Source organism: Limulus polyphemus, unplaced genomic scaffold (assembly GCF_000517525.1).
Source record: "Limulus polyphemus unplaced genomic scaffold, Limulus_polyphemus-2.1.2 Scaffold2047, whole genome shotgun sequence".
NCBI lineage: Eukaryota > Metazoa > Arthropoda > Merostomata > Xiphosura > Limulidae > Limulus > Limulus polyphemus.
In genome coordinates, this window is record NW_013667657.1 from 5,311 (window position 1) to 12,712 (window position 7,402).

Sequence of the window (7,402 nt, forward strand, 5' to 3'; positions counted from 1 at the left end):
TTTAGTTTGCATGATTTCACTTAAATAAATCTCCAAAAGCTAATACATCAAAATCAACAAAACTAGTTAATCGCATGCTTATAATATCTTAGATCTGACACCAAAACCGCATGTTTAAGCCCTAAGATCTTATGCTTTATACTTGCAAGAAACCCCTCTTGAAAAATGTACACAACATTTTTTTTTAAATCCTGTTTCCTGTAATTATCGTAGTGGTTTTTGTTACACAGATAGCAATTATCATAACAAGCAAAACCTGTGAGGCTCGAGATTTTTAATACTAATTGTGTTCACTGGTTGAAATCTAAAGGATAGAGTAACGTCTAATTACGATTAGTATCTGTTTCATGAAGATTATTTGGATATTAAACCTAAGTTGTCCCGTTCACACGCCAGTGTTTATTAATTAATGGTTTTTATTTTAAAAAAAACATTACAGGTTAAAATATCAAATTGAAACGTCTTGAAGCATGGTGTAAGCGATTGATTTTAGGTACTTCTCCAAAAACATTCCAGATAATGTTTGTGAATTTTTCACAGTCACTGAGGATAAAATAATAATTTAAAACATATTTATATAGGTATGTTTCTCCGCTAGTTGTTTTTTGCAGATTAAATAACATTGTGCCATCTTTATAATCACAGGAATTCATTGTTTGATGCCTATTTTGAGGTATTCAAGTAACCCTAAAATCCATTGAAATATTTGGTTCTGGTTTGTATTCCTACCATCCTGTTTTCTTTATGTTTCGGTTTCTCTTCTTTCCTGCTTCTCCTCACTCCATGCCGGGCGTAGAACCACAAGGCGAGCATTTTGTACCTAGATATCTTAAGCTATATGAACGTGGCTTTCACCGCCCTCTTCCTGTTAGAGTGTATTCTCAAGCTCATGGCGTTTGGATGCAAGGTTTGGTGAATTTATCTTCTCTTTACATATCTTAATATAAGCCATTTATATTGATGGTTACTTGTCAAGTCAAATGTCAGAGTCAGTGTCAAACTGTTTGACAAAATGCTATGATTTTTAATGATTAAAATACATTTTGGACGCACTCCCACAGTGAATGTTCGTTAAGACGAATACATAATTCGATATAACGCGGCTATATACTTTGGTAATCGTCATATATTTATATAGGTAAACATCTCCTGTAACACTACTCCGTAAAACAAAGACTAAAGAATAAACTTTCAATTATCTAAAAGGCTTCTCAACAAATAAAATTAATAGGGAAGATAAATTGAAATGATAAAATTACAATGGCTAATGTAATAAAGTATTTTATGTTTCCAGTAATACAAATACATAGTTGCGACTAAAATAATTCAACAATCATTTAATAACTTATAGTTGTTTTTCAATCCACTGTTTATAAGCTTATTTTGAACTTCAGCTATGAAGAAACACGCACACACAATTAGAAATGTTGTTGATATTCACTGAAATTAAACTTATGATTTTGGTGCAACTAAAAAGATCTCAATTTTTTCTTTCCGTTAGCGTAAGCTTATCTGTAATATTTCATTTGTAATATATATATGTATAACATAACATTAATTGCAGTTGAAGATTAGTGCACAATAATGTGTGTAAATCTGAAAATAAATAAAAACAATATCTTAACAAACTAGACTATTTTCTTCATATTTTTAATTGATAAAAAAATCTACGTGAGAAATTTTTAAAACCACCACAATTATACGTTTTAGGTTTACCGAACATTGAAAATCTTACCTAATTCGTATCTGTTTGTTTTTTTTTATTGTTTTTTTCCCCTATTAAATGACAAATAAGCGCTTGACTAGCATAATAATTGTTTTGTTACAGAAATCTAGTTTATTTGGAATTACGAGAAGTGCTAGACTTCTATGTAAATATATATGATGAAATAATGTAAACCTTACTTCGAGTTTCCATGAAACATCAGTCACCAAATGGAAATGAAAAAATATATATTGCCTCGCTTTAAAAGTTATATAGACTGCAATTATAAGCCATTTTCTCTAGATGCGACTATGGGAAAAGCTTCTTGCAGTAAAGAGCCAAGTTAAGGGTGTGTAATTCTGAATTATCCAAGCATGCTTCAACTTATTTATTCTTGAATGACCTACTAAAGGTGTTGTAGTTTGAGCTAAAAGAATCGAATTCATAAAAACAGTCTTCCAGTTTCAAAGTCATAGCGTTTGATAGATAAGTTGTGAAAGCCGTTGGCTCAACATCAGCTTCAATTAGCATACTACCTTCTATGGATGTTGGACAATCTTATCTGATATTGAAATGATTAAAATAAGCAAAGTATTAACTTATTACCTTATCCATCGTCAGAATAAACTTCTCAAATCTTTATACAATCAGCTGTGTTAGTAATTTTAAATCATTAGCATTTTTGAACCTCGAATATTAACTGATCAACCTAGCATTTAGCTACGCCCTTACACAATTAGGGATCGTGGGTAATATTCGCTAGGCAGCACCACTACCGTTAGAGTTTTCCTGTTGCCATTAGACATTTGCAGGTCACGTGATTTTCGGAGAGCACAATATTAGCATCTGTCAAGCCGTTCAATGTTGTGTAACTATGGTAACGATGAAGTTGAGTGAATACGCTTTGAATGTTGGAATATATATAAATGGCGTTAAAATAAGTTGAGAGAATTTTATATGGATGATTCCGTTGCCTTCGATTCATATATTATTACACAAGCTGCCTGGGCAACTATTCATGTCGTTACACACAAGTACGCGGAGAGGTGGGGGAGGGGAGGGTCGGCTGAACTCCCTATTGTTTTGGTGTACAAAATTATGCTTTATAGTTATAAAGCAGCTGCTTATGACATTTAATGTTTTCTACATAGTCTACATTTTCTGAAGAATTAGTATTTTTTTGTTTGAAATAGTCGCGTGCAATGATTTCTATTGACACTTTGTGATTGAAACCCCGAGGCCGTATTGCTACTGTCAGATTTTGTAGGCCGGATTCCTTACATTAGGTGTCTGTGGCTTGTTGGCAATAAATTTCAACAATAACCAAACAGCAACACAGTACACTTGTTTTAAAATAATATATTAAAACAAGTTAGGTGTATATACAAATGCTCGTTACACAACTGTTATCACAGTTATATCCAGAACTTTAGATAATTGTCTCCTTTTTGGCAAAGTCCACACAGGCTGGTTCAATTCTTTTAGAATACGATTGACAAGATGAATTATTCTTTTGTGCTCTTTATTACAATACAGTCTGTGATAATTTTACTTTAAAAATCGCCACTATACGCTCTTTATCGCTACACTCATAATCACACTGTCTATATCTAAATTCGAATCCCCGTCCCACCAAACATGCTCGCCCTTTCAGCCGTGGGGGCGTTATAATGTGACGGTCAATCCCACTATTCGTTGGTAAAAGAGTAACCCAAGAGCTGGCGGTGGGTGGTGATGACTAGCTGCCTTCCCTCTAGTCTTACACTGCTAAATTAGGGACGGCTAGCGCAGATAGCTCTCGTGTAGCTTTGCGCGAAATTCAAAAACAAACAAACAACATATCTAAATAATAATCTTTCGACACGTATTTCTATCCCGACAGATTGTCTAGAACATCCACACAATATTAGATATTCCGATGTAATGATACTCAATTAAAACAACAAGAAAAATTCAGAAAGTTCTAGTAACATGACGTTACAATGTAACGATTAAACGTACACGCTACGCAACATATAACTCGTAAACAATTACGTAAATAAACTTGTCATAAACTCGCGCTTCTAAAAATTATTAAACATGACACCCGCGCTATATAAATTATCCAAATCATAACGCTCACATTAAACATTAACTGAAACAGTCTTGTATATCTAACAGCTACACATGGTTTTGAGCACAAGCAAGCTTCGTCGTGTCACGGAAATAAAACTATAAAGCGATTGTGAGTTTGAAATTTAAGCATTTTTGTAGGTTTTTATTTTCGCACAAGGAAGGAGCTGATAGTTGTACAAATCTTAAACCCATTTGAAAAGTACCCGCTATATGAGTAAGAGTCTGGCTCACAAGACTACACACTCTACGATATATAAGCTAGACATTCGACACTTCTTATTGAACAGAATGAAGAGCCTGAAAAAGGATTGGTACATGACGACCAAGGTACAGTACTACATAACTTTGCTGCTTTAGTAACTAATATTGCCTTTGATATGCAATTAGGATACCTATCTTGTATTGTGATATGTATATGTCTGGTGCTTTAAATTACAAAGTTTGTGTTTAATCGATGAATACTTATACACGATATTATAATTCGTCTATGTATAGTTGGGTACAACAACAATTTTTACCATAGATTTTATGTATCATATAAACTACAATGTTGTTTTAAAGCTATATACTGGTCGTCACTTCAAAATTGCTACATATTTTTGTTTTCAGACACTGCTAATGACACAACCCAGTCACCATCTCATTCTTTCTCTGGTGCTGGCGATGACTGTGAAGCTTGTGAGGTTGACCCAATTGAGCTATATTCTTGTGATGATGACACTGATGATATGCAAACTGGTTTACTTGAACCTCAAACTGCTTCAAGCACTGGCAACTCCATTCTTCCTGGACCATCATCATCGCATTGTACTACAGCAATCATGGATTTATCAGAGATTTCTCATGGTATATCTATAGTCACTGAGCCATGCACTGACATCGGCAATTTATTGATACCAACGAAATCACTCTATGAACAATGCCAAGTTATTAGTAATCATCAAATGCTAAAAAGCATTTATAAGCATCTGCCACCAAAAGTTCGTCCTACCACCTTTTCTCATGAGTGTAACCACAAGATTAAAACAACTTGGCTATGAAAAAACCCATGGTTGTTATACAGCCCAAACTTTGATGACATTTTTTGTGGTCCTTGTTCTATCCTTTTTCCAGTGCATAGTCGACATGATAAAATAGTACTTGTCAACAAATCATTTTACAGCTAGGTAAAAATGTGTGATACTTTAAGCATCTTTTATAAGCTTGTTTATCATCATGATTCTGTGCAGAATGCTGATGCTTTGAAGGCTTCCATTGAACATCCATCGTCCAGTAAAATTGATATTATTACCAACAGTACCCTTCAATCACGTATAGCTCAGAATGAACAAATTCTTCATGAAATTGTTTGTACCATTTTGTTTTTAGGGAAAGAAGACTTAGCATTTCATGGCTATACCGAAAATGTAAATTCTTCCAGAAACCTGGTTAGTTTCTGGCCTTGCTGAAACATAATGTCGAAAATGATGAACTACTGAGAGCTCATTTGTAAATAATGCTACATATTTATCTCCCCACTCATAAAATGACATCACCAATTCATGGGATATGAAGTAATTCGAGTAACAATTATTGATGAAGTAAAAAAGGCTGGATTATACTCTGTTTTTACTGATGAAGTTTCTTCTCACAACGTGGAACATTTACCAATATATCTCCAATATGTTGTAGACAACAACTGTGAAGTTAGGGAAGAATTTATTACCTTTGTTAAGCTACAGAGGGTCAGAGCAACATATAATGTATGTGCAGTTACAAAGATATTAACTGATGTTGGATTATCTCTAAATGATTTGCGTGGTCAAGGATATGATGTAGCATTCACCATGAATGACGAAAGATCTGGTGTCCAAAAATACCTTCGAGATATGCAAAATCGTGTGCACTCATTTATAATCTTGCTATTATAGATTAATGTTCAGTTCTACCAATATGAAATTCTTTTGATCAAGTTAAAGGAATAACTATTTGGATTAAATCCTCACCTAAACTTGGGAAACTATTAAAGCCAATCTATCAAAAGGACATCCAGCAAGAAGCAGTTTCATCAAGTCTTCCACTATTCAATATGTGCATTAAACACTCGGTTAAGAATATTTAGGGTTGGGAAAGGTCCTGGTTATGTCATTCATTCTTAGTTCATGTGCGTGAGGTTATTGTGTATGGAGATGATAATTTTGAAATGTTTAATGACAATTGGGCTGTTAAAGGTAACACAAATGCTATGGCTTATCTAAAAATACTGGAATACTTTGAATTTATTTTTGTTTAACAGCTTTACAACGTTCCCTTTACAACTTGAAAGAAGCTTCTGTAAATTTGCAAGGTCAAAGCCAAGACATTGTTTCTAGTGTTTCCCTAATAGAACAATTCTATAAGGAACTGATTTCACTAAGAGTGAACGTAGATGATTATTCACACCGTATCTTCAAGCAAAGCAGTAATATTGCAAACAGATTTAATGTTAATGTTAGCATGCCACGAGTTAGTGAACGACAAGTCCAACGTATAAATACAGAATATAGTTCCGTGGAGGATTACTGTAAGAAAACAGTAACCATTCCTTTTATTAACCAGATTATCAGTAATCTTTCCTCCAGATTTGATACACATGTAAATCAAGCACCATCAGTTCAGAAACACGTGTCATTAAAACTCACACAAGAGTTTTCTATCTCTGATATAAAACAAGCCACAGATTTTTACAGGGAAGGTTTGACAAATCCTGATATTTTTGATGAAGAAGTTGGCTTTCTATACCTCTCCAGGACAGGCTCCAGATACTGGGTGACTGCTTAAAAGCGTGCTTTAGTGTACCAAATATATTTATGTTACTGAAACTATTTGCCACACTGCCACTAAGTTCATTTTCATGTGAACGTTCGGCATCTGCTCTCTGCCAGTTGAATAATTACCTGAGGTGTACAGAAACCGAAGAAATACTGAGTGCTCTAGCTTTAATACATAAGCATTATGCCACTGTTATAAACATTGAAACTGTATGTAACTTATTTATGGAAAAGTACCGCGGAAGAATAGAGCATGCTAACATGTTATTTCAGTAGTACATACATGTACGTATATGATAGCCAATGATTGTAATATACTATTGTTGTACAGAGTTGTCTAAATTAGTAATATAATTTAACAATTAATAACTACTCTGCATGTTGATGGTACAATACTTAACTATAATAAAACATACATATTTATGCTAATTTAAGTCTAGCTCTCCATGCAGTGTTACAACAGAATGATGATGACTTGTTGACTTTTCATTGGATGTTTATGGATTTTATGTGAACAGCCATGCAATTGTTTAAGTTATATTTCATGCAAAGTTGCTTCCAGTTATATTCTCATAACACCTATTTTTCACAAATTTTCTGAGAGGGGCATGCCCCAGACCCCGGTAGCATTAACATGCTCTGCATGCTGATTGTGCTTCGCACAATATGCGTGCGCTTTTGATCTCACAAATTAGAATCCCCTTTCAAACATTCTGCGTACGGGCCTCTATTGATGTGTATCTTATTGTTTGTTGGTTTGTTTTGGAATTTCGCGCAAAGCTACACGAGGGCT

The 7,402-nt window shown here is 34.1% G+C and overlaps 1 pseudogene; it reads left to right on the forward strand.

The window, feature by feature from the left end:
* Positions 1–381: 381 nt before the first annotated feature.
* LOC106465771 overlaps positions 382–7,402 on the forward strand; it is a 63,698-nt pseudogene continuing 56,677 nt past the window's right edge.